Consider the following 16860-nt stretch of genomic DNA (forward strand, 5'->3'; position numbering starts at 1 on the left):
GTTTTTGAGGTTCGCAGGGATCTATGTGTGGATGTTTCTTGGTGTGAAAAGCATGACACCTTTTGGGGTGACACCAGGCTCTTCTGGGAGTTAATTTGCATAATCTCTACTTTCTATTTTATGTGACATGGGCTGCAGTTACATTGTTCTGTTAATAGAGGGCAACACACAGGTCATAGTTCCAAACAGGGGTGCACAGTCTGCTTGCTAGCTTACATTTACAGTTCTATTTGGGATTCACCGCCTTTTCATAAACTGAGTACTCTTCCGGAGTATTTCTAACTTATGTAGGTGTTTTGGGGGTGTTACGTGCCTTTGTATGACTGCTGCAAACCACTTGATATTAGACATTGATTGGAAACGACATAAAAAATCCTGACACATATTGTAAGCGGACATAAAATGACCTATATTAGCTAATATAAGTAAACAGACATCACTCCCCCCTCCCCACAAAAAGGGATGTATGCGTACACAAAAAATAAAAATGAAAAACAAGCAACTACTGCAGTTAAAATCTAAAAATGTAAATTCAGTTACATGATCATGACTCGGAAGGGGAAGTTAAAAAGTAAAAAAACACACGGTAGGAGAGAGGTTAGCTTTACATGCCATGAGGGAGGAAGAGGTCTTCCAAGCACTGTTGTGTATGTTGGTCAATCCCTCTGAAACGCAAAAGGGATGTGCACATAGAAATCAAAGCAGAGTCATCCAGAGAGACTATTTAATTCATTTTTTTTTCAAATTCTCAAAAGGAAGCTGCTATCAAATTGAACTATTCATCACAGCCACTGCTAGGAAATCTATGTGCATAAAATGACAATACACCCAAAGGAAAACAAAATATAGCTATAACATGTCAGATTACTAAATTCAGAGTCCAGCCTACTAACCATTAGACCATGGAACCTAAATACTTCCGCAAATGCTGAACTTCATTATGCCAAAACAGAGGCAGTCAGAAACAATATTTAATATTGCTTAATCATATGCCTCAAGAGGAAGAATTTGATCTACATGCTCTATAAAGCACAGAGATTGCTATAGCACAACGTCAATCGACAACATCGCTGTGTTTGTATGATATCAGTCAATTGGGACTATGAATCTGTAAAAATTGTAAATGTGCTCTATATTGCCATTTCTGATTCAACGCTCTCAGGTGCATCTTGCAAGGGTTCCATGGTGTAATGGTTAGCACTTTGGACTTTGAATCCAACGATCCGTGTTCAAGTCTCGGTGGGACCGTTATCTTGCTCTTACACTCCATTTTCTAATTTCTCAAATTACAATTCAACAGAGTTAATATTCAGAAGTTCAGTCGACTCTCTCTGCACGACATTACATTTAAATGCACTTTGGTGCCTGATACCAATACAGTGATGCAACTACATATCGTTAATGTACAATCCCTAAGGTCAATCAGAGTGGGCACCCAGATATCTCTCAGAAACATTTTCCACAGATGAATAATGTCCAACCTTAACTCTATGAAAAGAAAAATGTACACACTATGTGCAGTAGATTCTCTGCTCACTGGAACATGCAGAAACAACATTGATGTGAAAAGATTGGAAAAAGCCCTATTTTATTAACATTAAAAAATGTTATACAATTATTTTGGTGAATCATATTCACTTTCACAATCATTCCTATGTTTCAAGCAATTTGATGGTCTTATTAAATGTGTCAAAAATGTAATTCTTTGAGTTGACAAACTGTATGGAGAGCAAACTTTTTATAACTTACAAGAGTTATGAGTTCTAGAAAGTAGTGCATTTACTGATCAAGTGCCCTTGTTTAAATGTACTTACTTTATTTGGATCACACCTTTCTCGAAAGAAGAAATAAACTCTAAATTATCAGGAAACAATTCAACTGATTTTAGGGGCCTCCTGGGCTTTCAATGCAAATCGCTGAGATCAAAAGCCAGTTTAATAGCCATTATACCTTGGAGCTTTGGAGATATGAGAGTGGGCAGTTTCTTTGTGGCAAAAGAGAGTCATCCCCAGAAACTATTAATATTCTTTGGTCAAAGAAGACTGCCATCAAAGTGGGCTGTAAAGCAAAGCTATTGCTGTTATATCTATCTGCAAATGAAAGGCAACTCTAAAAGAGAAGCAGCCCCAAGGTCCCACCGAGACTTGAACTCGGATCGCTGGATTCAGAGTCCAGAGTGCTAACCATTACACCATGGAACCCACATATTCAGTAGCATGATGCACTTCATTCTGGAAAAACAGAGCACATCAGAGAAAATATGTAATATTCCTATATCATTAGACTCCAGAGGAAGAATTTGATCCAAATGAGACATGAAGCCAATACTTTGCGATTGCACAGCATCCAACAGCAACAGTGCTGCTTCGATATAATATCAGTAAACGGTTACTATAGGTCAGTAAAAATCTTGACTGTGCCCTATATTCTCATTGCCCTTATGAAGCTTTGCTCAACAAGGGTTCCATGGTGTAATGGTTAGCACTTTGGACTTTGAATCCAGCGATCCGAGTTCAAGTCTCGGTGGAACCTCTCTCTTGCTCTAACACACTTTGTCTCCTTGTTGTCTTAAATTATAGGCCAAAGATAGTAATATTCATAAGGTTAGTGGTGTAGGGTATTCATTTTCGCTCTCACTCTCTGGCATAACTTTTCATAAAAATCCACTTTTGTGCCTAGCACCTTAACCTTTATGCATTTTTTTTAAATGTATGAACAGTGAGGTCATTCTGAGTCGATGGGCAGATCTGCATCGGAAACATACATAAAAGATTTGAAATTTTCAAACTTAACTCAATGTTAAGAAACATGCTCAATCTGTGACCCAATGGATTCTCTTTTTACTTGAAGATGCAGCAACAACATTAATAATACCATTTTGGGAAAAGCAGCTCTATTGTATCGCCATTCTCTTTCAAAATTGTTAAAGGGTTAATCCTATGAAAAGCGACCACATTCAGAATCAATGATATTAATCAAGCGTCTTAACAGCCTTTACATGTTTGTAAAATGAAGGTATCAGTTTGAGATGAAAAATAGAACGAAGAACACACTTTTCTTAATTCACAAAAGGCCTGAGGTGTATAAATACTGTTTGTACCGACCAAGGGCCCATTCGTGAATGTACTTACTTTAGTTGGATCATACCTTTCTTCAAAGAAGACATCCACAATAAACGATAAGGGAAAGGTTCGACTGATGGTAAACTCTTACAGAGATTTGAATGCAAATTATTGGATTCAACCTCCAGGGTGCTACCATTACACCATGGGTCTTTCACACCACAGAAAGTGGTGGGTTTCATTGTGGCTAAAGAGCGTCATCCATGGAAAATCTTTCTTTTTTCAAATGCACCCAGGGAATAATGCTATGAAAGTGGGCGACACAGCAGCGTCATTGCTATTAAAACAAGACACTGAGAGGAAAACAAACACAGTAATTCCCAAGGTCCCACCGAGATTTGAACTCGGATCGCTGGATTTAGAGTCCAGAGTGCTAACCATTACACCATGGAACCTATATACTTAGTGACATGATGAACGTCATTGCAGCAAAAAAAGAGCCTTTTAGAGAATGTATGCAATATTCTTTTATCTTATGCCTCCAGAGGAAGAATCCTATCCAAATGAGCTGTAAAGCAAAGAGTTTGCTATTGCGCAACAACCAACTAAACAGTTCCACATTTGCATAATATCCGTGGGCTAGGAATATGAGTTTGTTAAAATGATGCATGAGATCTCGATTCTCATTTCTGTTACAACTCTGTCAGGTTGCACCAGCAAGGGGCCCATGGTGTAATGGTTAGCAAAGAACATTACTGAAGGGCCCCTTGGCCAGCCAGAAAGCCAAAATGGAGAGAACGGGCATGAACTGGTTGTGAATGAGCTTCAAAATGCGTTCACCGGTAATTGAACTGGTGATCTCCTCAGTTTATACACCTGGAACTCCTGTCAATAGCAACAGTCGGCAGCTGGGTTGCCAGACATTTCGTCAAAAAAAATTTGTCGACAGGACAATTGGTCGAAACCATTTGGTCGAAAACCAAATGGTCGAATTGCTTTGTTTTTTATTTTCACATTTTTTTGGGGGGGGGGCCCAAACCCCCTTTTTTTCTAAAAACCCCTTTTTTCCCTAAACTACAACCTAAAAAATATATATATAAATAAATAAAAAAAACGACCATTTGGCTTTCGACCAAATTACGTCGACCAAATGTCTTTCGACGAAATGTCTTTCGACGAAATGTCCGGACAGCGGCAGCTGGTCTGTGTCAGTAATGGCAATTTGATTTTGCCATTTTCACAACTCCCTAATAAATGAACAAAATGTTCCATTTGTAGGCACAGTTACATGCTATGGTATGTATACCATGCTTAATAACCACCATAGGAGGCTCAGAGCACCATCCGCATTCTTACGTACAAAACATGTAAGGAAATAATCAGATATTTTGCTCTGCAGGAGTCAGGCTTCTTTAAAGCCTGACAAAGTGGCAGAGTGCCATTGTAAACTGAGGCATGATGAAACCATGCCCAAGAACCCAGGCAGGTTAAACCCTTCCACTCATGCCCCTAGGCCCCGAATGGCCACGAACGGCCAGGTTCTATAGACAGGGCAGCTGGCATGGATTATGGACACTTTTAACATAGGGTGGTTTTTCAACCTTATCTCCTCTGGGAGCAAAGCGCTGGACAGGGTTTCCTGTACGTTTTTGAGGTTCGCAGGAATCTATGTGTGGATGTTTCTTGGTGTGAAAAGCATGACACCTTTTGGGGTGACACCAGGCTCTTCTGGGAGTTAATTTGCATAATCCCTACTTTCTATTTTATGTGACATGGGCTGCAGTTACATTGTTCTGTTAATAGAGGGCAACACACAGGTCATAGTTCCAAACAGGGGTGCACAGTCTGCTTGCTAGCTTACATTTACAGTTCTATTTGGGATTCACCGCCTTTTCATAAACTGAGTACTCTTCCGGAGTATTTCTAACTTATGTAGGTGTTTTGGGGGTGTTACGTGCCTTTGTATGACTGCTGCAAACCACTTGATATTAGACATTGATTGGAAACGACATAAAAAATCCTGACACATATTGTAAGCGGACATAAAATGACCTATATTAGCTAATATAAGTAAACAGACATCACTCCCCCCTCCCCACAAAAAGGGATGTATGCGTACACAAAAAATAAAAATGAAAAACAAGCAACTACTGCAGTTAAAATCTAAAAATGTAAATTCAGTTACATGATCATGACTCGGAAGGGGAAGTTAAAAAGTAAAAAAACACACGGTAGGAGAGAGGTTAGCTTTACATGCCATGAGGGAGGAAGAGGTCTTCCAAGCACTGTTGTGTATGTTGGTCAATCCCTCTGAAACGCAAAAGGGATGTGCACATAGAAATCAAAGCAGAGTCATCCAGAGAGACTATTTAATTCTTTTTTTTTCAAATTCTCAAAAGGAAGCTGCTATCAAATTGAACTATTCATCACAGCCACTGCTAGGAAATCTATGTGCATAAAATGACAATACACCCAAAGGAAAACAAAATATAGCTATAACATGGCAGATTACTAAATTCAGAGTCCAGCCTACTAACCATTAGACCATGGAACCTAAATACTTCCGCAAATGCTGAACTTCATTATGCCAAAACAGAGGCAGTCAGAAACAATATTTAATATTGCTTAATCATATGCCTCAAGAGGAAGAATTTGATCTACATGCTCTATAAAGCACAGAGATTGCTATAGCACAACGTCAATCGACAACATCGCTGTGTTTGTATGATATCAGTGAATTGGGACTATGAATCTGTAAAAATTGTAAATGTGCTCTATATTACCATTTCTGATTCAACGCTCTCAGGTGCATCTTGCAAGGGTTCCATGGTGTAATGGTTAGCACTTTGGACTTTGAATCCAACGATCCGAGTTCAAGTCTCGGTGGGACCGTTATCTTGCTCTTACACTCCATTTTCTAATTTCTCAAATTACAATTCAACAGAGTTAATATTCAGAAGTTCAGTCGACTCTCTCTGCACGACATTACATTTAAATGCACTTTGGTGCCTGATACCAATACAGTGATGCAACTACATATCGTTAATGTACAATCCCTAAGGTCAATCAGAGTGGGCACCCAGATATCTCTCAGAAACATTTTCCACAGATGAATAATGTCCAACCTTAACTCTATGAAAAGAAAAATGTACACACTATGTGCAGTAGATTCTCTGCTCACTGGAACATGCAGAAACAACATTGATGTGAAAAGATTGGAAAAAGCCCTATTTTATTAACATTAAAAAATGTTATACAATTATTTTGGTGAATCATATTCACTTTCACAATCATTCCTATGTTTCAAGCAATTTGATGGTCTTATTAAATGTGTCAAAAATGTAATTCTTTGAGTTGACAAACTGTATGGAGAGCAAACTTTTTATAACTTACAAGAGTTATGAGTTCTAGAAAGTAGTGCATTTACTGATCAAGTGCCCTTGTTTAAATGTACTTACTTTATTTGGATCACACCTTTCTCGAAAGAAGAAATAAACTCTAAATTATCAGGAAACAATTCAACTGATTTTAGGGGCCTCCTGGGCTTTCAATGCAAATCGCTGAGATCAAAAGCCAGTTTAATAGCCATTATACATTGGAGCTTTGGAGATATGAGAGTGGGCAGTTTCTTTGTGGCAAAAGAGAGTCATCCCCAGAAACTATTAATATTCTTTGGTCAAAGAAGACTGCCATCAAAGTGGGCTGTAAAGCAAAGCTATTGCTGTTATATCTATCTGCAAATGAAAGGCAACTCTAAAAGAGAAGCAGCCCCAAGGTCCCACCGAGACTTGAACTCGGATCGCTGGATTCAGAGTCCAGAGTGCTAACCATTACACCATGGAACCCACATATTCAGTAGCATGATGCACTTCATTCTGGAAAAACAGAGCACATCAGAGAAAATATGTAATATTCCTATATCATTAGACTCCAGAGGAAGAATTTGATCCAAATGAGACATGAAGCCAATACTTTGCGATTGCACAGCATCCAACAGCAACAGTGCTGCTTCGATATAATATCAGTAAACGGTTACTATAGGTCAGTAAAAATCTTGACTGTGCCCTATATTCTCATTGCCCTTATGAAGCTCTGCTCAACAAGGGTTCCATGGTGTAATGGTTAGCACTTTGGACTTTGAATCCAGCGATCCGAGTTCAAGTCTCGGTGGAACCTCTCTCTTGCTCTAACACACTTTGTCTCCTTCTTGTCTTAAATTATAGGCCAAAGATAGTAATATTCATAAGGTTAGTGGTGTAGGGTATTCATTTTCGCTCTCACTCTCTGGCATAACTTTTCATAAAAATCCACTTTTGTGCCTAGCACCTTAACCTTTATGCATTTTTTTTAAATGTATGAACAGTGAGGTCATTCTGAGTCGATGGGCAGATCTGCATCGGAAACATACATAAAAGATTTGAAATTTTCAAACTTAACTCAATGTTAAGAAACATGCTCAATCTGTGACCCAATGGATTCTCTTTTTACTTGAAGATGCATCAACAACATTAATAATACCATTTTGGGAAAAGCAGCTCTATTGTATCGCCATTCTCTTTCAAAATTGTTAAAGGGTTAATCCTATGAAAAGCGACCACATTCAGAATCAATGATATTAATCAAGCGTCTTAACAGCCTTTACATGTTTGTAAAATGAAGGTATCAGTTTGAGATGAAAAATAGAACGAAGAACACACTTTTCTTAATTCACAAAAGGCCTGAGGTGTATAAATACTGTTTGTACCGACCAAGGGCCCATTCGTGAATGTACTTACTTTAGTTGGATCATACCTTTCTTCAAAGAAGACATCCACAATAAACGATAAGGGAAAGGTTCGACTGATGGTAAACTCTTACAGAGATTTGAATGCAAATTATTGGATTCAACCTCCAGGGTGCTACCATTACACCATGGGTCTTTCACACCACAGAAAGTGGTGGGTTTCATTGTGGCTAAAGAGCGTCATCCATGGAAAATCTTTCTTTTTTCAAATGCACCCAGGGAATAATGCTATGAAAGTGGGCGACACAGCAGCGTCATTGCTATTAAAACAAGACACTGAGAGGAAAACAAACACAGTAATTCCCAAGGTCCCACCGAGATTTGAACTCGGATCGCTGGATTCAGAGTCCAGAGTGCTAACCATTACACCATGGAACCTACATACTTAGTGACATGATGAACGTCATTGCAGCAAAAAAAGAGCCTTTTAGAGAATGTATGCAATATTCTTTTATCTTATGCCTCCAGAGGAAGAATCCTATCCAAATGAGCTGTAAAGCAAAGAGTTTGCTATTGCGCAACAACCAACTAAACAGTTCCACATTTGCATAATATCCGTGGGCTAGGAATATGAGTTTGTTAAAATGATGCATGAGATCTCGATTCTCATTTCTGTTACAACTCTGTCAGGTTGCACCAGCAAGGGGCCCATGGTGTAATGGTTAGCAAAGAACATTACTGAAGGGCCCCTCGGCCAGCCAGAAAGCCAAAATGGAGAGAACGGGCATGAACTGGTTGTGAATGAGCTTCAAAATGCGTTCACAGGTAATTGAACTGGTGATCTCCTCAGTTTATACACCTGGAACTCCTGTCAATAGCAACAGTCGGCAGCTGGGTTGCCAGACATTTCGTCGAAAAACATTTGTCGACAGGACAATTGGTCGAAACCATTTGGTCGAAAACCAAATGGTCGAATTGCTTTGTTTTTTATTTTCACATTTTTTTTGGGGGGGGGGGGTTTGGGGGGGTCCCCCCAACCCCCTTTTTTTCTAAAAACCCCTTTTTTTCCCTAAACTACAACCTAAAAAATATATATATAAATAAATAAAAAAAACGACCATTTGGCTTTCGACCAAATTACGTCGACCAAATGTCTTTCGACGAAATTTCTTTCGACGAAATGTCCGGACAGCGGCAGCTGGTCTGTGTCAGTAATGGCAATTTGATTTTGCCATTTTCACAACTCCCTAATAAATGAACAAAATGTTCCATTTGTAGGCACAGTTACATGCTATGGTATGTATACCATGCTTAATAACCACCATAGGAGGCTCAGAGCACCATCCGCATTCTTACGTACAAAACATGTAAGGAAATAATCAGATCTTTTGCTCTGCAGGAGTCAGGCTTCTTTAAAGCCTGACAAAGTGGCAGAGTGCCATTGTAAACTGAGGCATGATGAAACCATGCCCAAGAACCCAGGCAGGTTAAACCCTTCCACTCATGCCCCTAGGCCCCGAACGGCCAGGTTCTATAGACAGGGCAGCTGGCATGGATTATGGACACTTTTAACATAGGGTGGTTTTTCAACCTTATCTCCTCTGGGAGCAAAGCGCTGGACAGGGTTTCCTGTACGTTTTTGAGGTTCGCAGGGATCTATGTGTGGATGTTTCTTGGTGTGAAAAGCATGACACCTTTTGGGGTGACACCAGGCTCTTCTGGGAGTTAATTTGCATAATCTCTACTTTCTATTTTATGTGACATGGGCTGCATTTACATTGTTATGTTAATAGAGGGCAACACACAGGTCATAGTTCCAAACAGGGGTGCACAGTCTGCTTGCTAGCTTACATTTACAGTTCTATTTGGGATTCACCGCCTTTTCATAAACTGAGTACTCTTCCGGAGTATTTCTAACTTATGTAGGTGTTTTGGGGGTGTTACGTGCCTTTGTATGACTGCTGCAAACCACTTGATATTAGACATTGATTGGAAACGACATAAAAAATCCTGACACATATTGTAAGCGGACATAAAATGACCTATATTAGCTAATATAAGTAAACAGACATCACTCCCCCCTCCCCACAAAAAGGGATGTATGCGTACACAAAAAATAAAAATGAAAAACAAGCAACTACTGCAGTTAAAATCTAAAAATGTAAATTCAGTTACATGATCATGACTCGGAAGGGGAAGTTAAAAAGTAAAAAAACACACGGTAGGAGAGAGGTTAGCTTTACATGCCATGAGGGAGGAAGAGGTCTTCCAAGCACTGTTGTGTATGTTGGTCAATCCCTCTGAAACGCAAAAGGGATGTGCACATAGAAATCAAAGCAGAGTCATCCAGAGAGACTATTTAATTCATTTTTTTTTCAAATTCTCAAAAGGAAGCTGCTATCAAATTGAACTATTCATCACAGCCACTGCTAGGAAATCTATGTGCATAAAATGACAATACACCCAAAGGAAAACAAAATATAGCTATAACATGTCAGATTACTAAATTCAGAGTCTAGCCTACTAACCATTAGACCATGGAACCTAAATACTTCCGCAAATGCTGAACTTCATTATGCCAAAACAGAGGCAGTCAGAAACAATATTTAATATTGCTTAATCATATGCCTCAAGAGGAAGAATTTGATCTACATGCTCTATAAAGCACAGAGATTGCTATAGCACAACGTCAATCGACAACATCGCTGTGTTTGTATGATATCAGTCAATTGGGACTATGAATCTGTAAAAATTGTAAATGTGCTCTATATTGCCATTTCTGATTCAACGCTCTCAGGTGCATCTTGCAAGGGTTCCATGGTGTAATGGTTAGCACTTTGGACTTTGAATCCAACGATCCGAGTTCAAGTCTCGGTGGGACCGTTATCTTGCTCTTACACTCCATTTTCTAATTTCTCAAATTACAATTCAACAGAGTTAATATTCAGAAGTTCAGTCGACTCTCTCTGCACGACATTACATTTAAATGCACTTTGGTGCCTGATACCAATACAGTGATGCAACTACATATCGTTAATGTACAATCCCTAAGGTCAATCAGAGTGGGCACCCAGATATCTCTCAGAAACATTTTCCACAGATGAATAATGTCCAACCTTAACTCTATGAAAAGAAAAATGTACACACTATGTGCAGTAGATTCTCTGCTCACTGGAACATGCAGAAACAACATTGATGTGAAAAGATTGGAAAAAGCCCTATTTTATTAACATTAAAAAATGTTATACAATTATTTTGGTGAATCATATTCACTTTCACAATCATTCCTATGTTTCAAGCAATTTGATGGTCTTATTAAATGTGTCAAAAATGTAATTCTTTGAGTTGACAAACTGTATGGAGAGCAAACTTTTTATAACTTACAAGAGTTATGAGTTCTAGAAAGTAGTGCATTTACTGATCAAGTGCCCTTGTTTAAATGTACTTACTTTATTTGGATCACACCTTTCTCGAAAGAAGAAATAAACTCTAAATTATCAGGTAACAATTCAACTGATTTTAGGGGCCTCCTGGGCTTTCAATGCAAATCACTGAGATCAAAAGCCAGTTTAATAGCCATTATACCTTGGAGCTTTGGAGATATGAGAGTGGGCAGTTTCTTTGTGGCAAAAGAGAGTCATCCCCAGAAACTATTAATATTCTTTGGTCAAAGAAGACTGCCATCAAAGTGGGCTGTAAAGCAAAGCTATTGCTGTTATATCTATCTGCAAATGAAAGGCAACTCTAAAAGAGAAGCAGCCCCAAGGTCCCACCGAGACTTGAACTCGGATCGCTGGATTCAGAGTCCAGAGTGCTAACCATTACACCATGGAACCCACATATTCAGTAGCATGATGCACTTCATTCTGGAAAAACAGAGCACATCAGAGAAAATATGTAATATTCCTATATCATTAGACTCCAGAGGAAGAATTTGATCCAAATGAGACATGAAGCCAATACTTTGCGATTGCACAGCATCCAACAGCAACAGTGCTGCTTCGATATAATATCAGTAAACGGTTACTATAGGTCAGTAAAAATCTTGACTGTGCCCTATATTCTCATTGCCCTTATGAAGCTTTGCTCAACAAGGGTTCCATGGTGTAATGGTTAGCACTTTGGACTTTGAATCCAGCGATCCGAGTTCAAGTCTCGGTGGAACCTCTCTCTTGCTCTAACACACTTTGTCTCCTTGTTGTCTTAAATTATAGGCCAAAGATAGTAATATTCATAAGGTTAGTGGTGTAGGGTATTCATTTTCGCTCTCACTCTCTGGCATAACTTTTCATAAAAATCCACTTTTGTGCCTAGCACCTTAACCTTTATGCATTTTTTTTAAATGTATGAACAGTGAGGTCATTCTGAGTCGATGGGCAGATCTGCATCGGAAACATACATAAAAGATTTGAAATTTTCAAACTTAACTCAATGTTAAGAAACATGCTCAATCTGTGACCCAATGGATTCTCTTTTTACTTGAAGATGCAGCAACAACATTAATAATACCATTTTGGGAAAAGCAGCTCTATTGTATCGCCATTCTCTTTCAAAATTGTTAAAGGGTTAATCCTATGAAAAGCGACCACATTCAGAATCAATGATATTAATCAAGCGTCTTAACAGCCTTTACATGTTTGTAAAATGAAGGTATCAGTTTGAGATGAAAAATAGAACGAAGAACACACTTTTCTTAATTCACAAAAGGCCTGAGGTGTATAAATACTGTTTGTACCGACCAAGGGCCCATTCGTGAATGTACTTACTTTAGTTGGATCATACCTTTCTTCAAAGAAGACATCCACAATAAACGATAAGGGAAAGGTTCGACTGATGGTAAACTCTTACAGAGATTTGAATGCAAATTATTGGATTCAACCTCCAGGGTGCTACCATTACACCATGGGTCTTTCACACCACAGAAAGTGGTGGGTTTCATTGTGGCTAAAGAGCGTCATCCATGGAAAATCTTTCTTTTTTCAAATGCACCCAGGGAATAATGCTATGAAAGTGGGCGACACAGCAGCGTCATTGCTATTAAAACAAGACACTGAGAGGAAAACAAACACAGTAATTCCCAAGGTCCCACCGAGATTTGAACTCGGATCGCTGGATTTAGAGTCCAGAGTGCTAACCATTACACCATGGAACCTATATACTTAGTGACATGATGAACGTCATTGCAGCAAAAAAAGAGCCTTTTAGAGAATGTATGCAATATTCTTTTATCTTATGCCTCCAGAGGAAGAATCCTATCCAAATGAGCTGTAAAGCAAAGAGTTTGCTATTGCGCAACAACCAACTAAACAGTTCCACATTTGCATAATATCCGTGGGCTAGGAATATGAGTTTGTTAAAATGATGCATGAGATCTCGATTCTCATTTCTGTTACAACTCTGTCAGGTTGCACCAGCAAGGGGCCCATGGTGTAATGGTTAGCAAAGAACATTACTGAAGGGCCCCTTGGCCAGCCAGAAAGCCAAAATGGAGAGAACGGGCATGAACTGGTTGTGAATGAGCTTCAAAATGCGTTCACCGGTAATTGAACTGGTGATCTCCTCAGTTTATACACCTGGAACTCCTGTCAATAGCAACAGTCGGCAGCTGGGTTGCCAGACATTTCGTCAAAAAAAATTTGTCGACAGGACAATTGGTCGAAACCATTTGGTCGAAAACCAAATGGTCGAATTGCTTTGTTTTTTATTTTCACATTTTTTTTGGGGGGGGGGGTTTGGGGGGTCCCCCAAACCCCCTTTTTTTCTAAAAACCCCTTTTTTTCCCTAAACTACAACCTAAAAAATATATATATAAATAAATAAAAAAAACGACCATTTGGCTTTCGACCAAATTACGTCGACCAAATGTCTTTCGACGAAATGTCTTTCGACGAAATGTCCGGACAGCGGCAGCTGGTCTGTGTCAGTAATGGCAATTTGATTTTGCCATTTTCACAACTCCCTAATAAATGAACAAAATGTTCCATTTGTAGGCACAGTTACATGCTATGGTATGTATACCATGCTTAATAACCACCATAGGAGGCTCAGAGCACCATCCGCATTCTTACGTACAAAACATGTAAGGAAATAATCAGATATTTTGCTCTGCAGGAGTCAGGCTTCTTTAAAGCCTGACAAAGTGGCAGAGTGCCATTGTAAACTGAGGCATGATGAAACCATGCCCAAGAACCCAGGCAGGTTAAACCCTTCCACTCATGCCCCTAGGCCCCGAATGGCCACGAACGGCCAGGTTCTATAGACAGGGCAGCTGGCATGGATTATGGACACTTTTAACATAGGGTGGTTTTTCAACCTTATCTCCTCTGGGAGCAAAGCGCTGGACAGGGTTTCCTGTACGTTTTTGAGGTTCGCAGGGATCTATGTGTGGATGTTTCTTGGTGTGAAAAGCATGACACCTTTTGGGGTGACACCAGGCTCTTCTGGGAGTTAATTTGCATAATCTCTACTTTCTATTTTATGTGACATGGGCTGCAGTTACATTGTTCTGTTAATAGAGGGCAACACACAGGTCATAGTTCCAAACAGGGGTGCACAGTCTGCTTGCTAGCTTACATTTACAGTTCTATTTGGGATTCACCGCCTTTTCATAAACTGAGTACTCTTCCGGAGTATTTCTAACTTATGTAGGTGTTTTGGGGGTGTTACGTGCCTTTGTATGACTGCTGCAAACCACTTGATATTAGACATTGATTGGAAACGACATAAAAAATCCTGACACATATTGTAAGCGGACATAAAATGACCTATATTAGCTAATATAAGTAAACAGACATCACTCCCCCCTCCCCACAAAAAGGGATGTATGCGTACACAAAAAATAAAAATGAAAAACAAGCAACTACTGCAGTTAAAATCTAAAAATGTAAATTCAGTTACATGATCATGACTCAGAAGGGGAAGTTAAAAAGTAAAAAAACACACGGTAGGAGAGAGGTTAGCTTTACATGCCATGAGGGAGGAAGAGGTCTTCCAAGCACTGTTGTGTATGTTGGTCAATCCCTCTGAAACGCAAAAGGGATGTGCACATAGAAATCAAAGCAGAGTCATCCAGAGAGACTATTTAATTCTTTTTTTTTCAAATTCTCAAAAGGAAGCTGCTATCAAATTGAACTATTCATCACAGCCACTGCTAGGAAATCTATGTGCATAAAATGACAATACACCCAAAGGAAAACAAAATATAGCTATAACATGGCAGATTACTAAATTCAGAGTCCAGCCTACTAACCATTAGACCATGGAACCTAAATACTTCCGCAAATGCTGAACTTCATTATGCCAAAACAGAGGCAGTCAGAAACAATATTTAATATTGCTTAATCATATGCCTCAAGAGGAAGAATTTGATCTACATGCTCTATAAAGCACAGAGATTGCTATAGCACAACGTCAATCGACAACATCGCTGTGTTTGTATGATATCAGTCAATTGGGATTATGAATCTGTAAAAATTGTAAATGTGCTCTATATTACCATTTCTGATTCAACGCTCTCAGGTGCATCTTGCAAGGGTTCCATGGTGTAATGGTTAGCACTTTGGACTTTGAATCCAACGATCCGAGTTCAAGTCTCGGTGGGACCGTTATCTTGCTCTTACACTCCATTTTCTAATTTCTCAAATTACAATTCAACAGAGTTAATATTCAGAAGTTCAGTCGACTCTCTCTGCACGACATTACATTTAAATGCACTTTGGTGCCTGATACCAATACAGTGATGCAACTACATATCGTTAATGTACAATCCCTAAGGTCAATCAGAGTGGGCACCCAGATATCTCTCAGAAACATTTTCCACAGATGAATAATGTCCAACCTTAACTCTATGAAAAGAAAAATGTACACACTATGTGCAGTAGATTCTCTGCTCACTGGAACATGCAGAAACAACATTGATGTGAAAAGATTGGAAAAAGCCCTATTTTATTAACATTAAAAAATGTTATACAATTATTTTGGTGAATCATATTCACTTTCACAATCATTCCTATGTTTCAAGCAATTTGATGGTCTTATTAAATGTGTAAAAAATGTAATTCTTTGAGTTGACAAACTGTATGGAGAGCAAACTTTTTATAACTTACAAGAGTTATGAGTTCTAGAAAGTAGTGCATTTACTGATCAAGTGCCCTTGTTTAAATGTACTTACTTTATTTGGATCACACCTTTCTCGAAAGAAGAAATAAACTCTAAATTATCAGGAAACAATTCAACTGATTTTAGGGGCCTCCTGGGCTTTCAATGCAAATCGCTGAGATCAAAAGCCAGTTTAATAGCCATTATACATTGGAGCTTTGGAGATATGAGAGTGGGCAGTTTCTTTGTGGCAAAAGAGAGTCATCCCCAGAAACTATTAATATTCTTTGGTCAAAGAAGACTGCCATCAAAGTGGGCTGTAAAGCAAAGCTATTGCTGTTATATCTATCTGCAAATGAAAGGCAACTCTAAAAGAGAAGCAGCCCCAAGGTCCCACCGAGACTTGAACTCGGATCGCTGGATTCAGAGTCCAGAGTGCTAACCATTACACCATGGAACCCACATATTCAGTAGCATGATGCACTTCATTCTGGAAAAACAGAGCACATCAGAGAAAATATGTAATATTCCTATATCATTAGACTCCAGAGGAAGAATTTGATCCAAATGAGACATGAAGCCAATACTTTGCGATTGCACAGCATCCAACAGCAACAGTGCTGCTTCGATATAATATCAGTAAACGGTTACTATAGGTCAGTAAAAATCTTGACTGTGCCCTATATTCTCATTGCCCTTATGAAGCTCTGCTCAACAAGGGTTCCATGGTGTAATGGTTAGCACTTTGGACTTTGAATCCAGCGATCCGAGTTCAAGTCTCGGTGGAACCTCTCTCTTGCTCTAACACACTTTGTCTCCTTGTTGTCTTAAATTATAGGCCAAAGATAGTAATATTCATAAGGTTAGTGGTGTAGGGTATTCATTTTCGCTCTCACTCTCTGGCATAACTTTTCATAAAAATCCACTTTTGTGCCTAGCACCTTAACCTTTATGCATTTTTTTTAAATGTATGAACAG

At 39.0% G+C, this 16860-nt stretch overlaps 13 non-coding genes across 13 annotated transcripts; 8 read left to right on the forward strand and 5 right to left on the reverse strand.

Annotated features, from left to right (window-relative positions):
• The first annotated feature begins 1176 nt into the window (after nt 1-1176).
• On the forward strand, nt 1177-1248 carry TRNAQ-UUG (transfer RNA glutamine (anticodon UUG)). The gene has a single exon. It is a non-coding gene; the product is annotated as a tRNA-Gln (tRNA).
• An 881-nt stretch (nt 1249-2129) lies between these two features.
• Nucleotides 2130-2201, reverse strand: TRNAQ-CUG (transfer RNA glutamine (anticodon CUG)). Its single transcript has one exon. It is a non-coding gene; the product is annotated as a tRNA-Gln (tRNA).
• Nucleotides 2202-2460: 259 nt separating this feature from the next.
• TRNAQ-UUG (transfer RNA glutamine (anticodon UUG)) lies at nt 2461-2532 on the forward strand. Its single transcript has one exon. It is a non-coding gene; the product is annotated as a tRNA-Gln (tRNA).
• A 3350-nt stretch (nt 2533-5882) lies between these two features.
• Nucleotides 5883-5954, forward strand: TRNAQ-UUG (transfer RNA glutamine (anticodon UUG)). Its single transcript has one exon. It is a non-coding gene; the product is annotated as a tRNA-Gln (tRNA).
• An 881-nt stretch (nt 5955-6835) lies between these two features.
• TRNAQ-CUG (transfer RNA glutamine (anticodon CUG)) lies at nt 6836-6907 on the reverse strand. The gene has a single exon. It is a non-coding gene; the product is annotated as a tRNA-Gln (tRNA).
• A 259-nt stretch (nt 6908-7166) lies between these two features.
• TRNAQ-UUG (transfer RNA glutamine (anticodon UUG)) lies at nt 7167-7238 on the forward strand. Its single transcript has one exon. It is a non-coding gene; the product is annotated as a tRNA-Gln (tRNA).
• A 913-nt stretch (nt 7239-8151) lies between these two features.
• TRNAQ-CUG (transfer RNA glutamine (anticodon CUG)) lies at nt 8152-8223 on the reverse strand. Its single transcript has one exon. It is a non-coding gene; the product is annotated as a tRNA-Gln (tRNA).
• A 2373-nt stretch (nt 8224-10596) lies between these two features.
• On the forward strand, nt 10597-10668 carry TRNAQ-UUG (transfer RNA glutamine (anticodon UUG)). The gene has a single exon. It is a non-coding gene; the product is annotated as a tRNA-Gln (tRNA).
• An 881-nt stretch (nt 10669-11549) lies between these two features.
• Nucleotides 11550-11621, reverse strand: TRNAQ-CUG (transfer RNA glutamine (anticodon CUG)). Its single transcript has one exon. It is a non-coding gene; the product is annotated as a tRNA-Gln (tRNA).
• Nucleotides 11622-11880: 259 nt separating this feature from the next.
• On the forward strand, nt 11881-11952 carry TRNAQ-UUG (transfer RNA glutamine (anticodon UUG)). The gene has a single exon. It is a non-coding gene; the product is annotated as a tRNA-Gln (tRNA).
• A 3365-nt stretch (nt 11953-15317) lies between these two features.
• Nucleotides 15318-15389, forward strand: TRNAQ-UUG (transfer RNA glutamine (anticodon UUG)). The gene has a single exon. It is a non-coding gene; the product is annotated as a tRNA-Gln (tRNA).
• Nucleotides 15390-16270: 881 nt separating this feature from the next.
• On the reverse strand, nt 16271-16342 carry TRNAQ-CUG (transfer RNA glutamine (anticodon CUG)). Its single transcript has one exon. It is a non-coding gene; the product is annotated as a tRNA-Gln (tRNA).
• Nucleotides 16343-16601: 259 nt separating this feature from the next.
• Nucleotides 16602-16673, forward strand: TRNAQ-UUG (transfer RNA glutamine (anticodon UUG)). Its single transcript has one exon. It is a non-coding gene; the product is annotated as a tRNA-Gln (tRNA).
• The last annotated feature ends 187 nt before the right edge of the window (nt 16674-16860 follow it).

Source organism: Ambystoma mexicanum, chromosome 5p (assembly GCF_040938575.1).
Source record: "Ambystoma mexicanum isolate Mex_15411 chromosome 5p, UKY_AmexF1_1, whole genome shotgun sequence".
In the NCBI taxonomy this organism is placed as follows: domain Eukaryota; kingdom Metazoa; phylum Chordata; class Amphibia; order Caudata; family Ambystomatidae; genus Ambystoma; species Ambystoma mexicanum.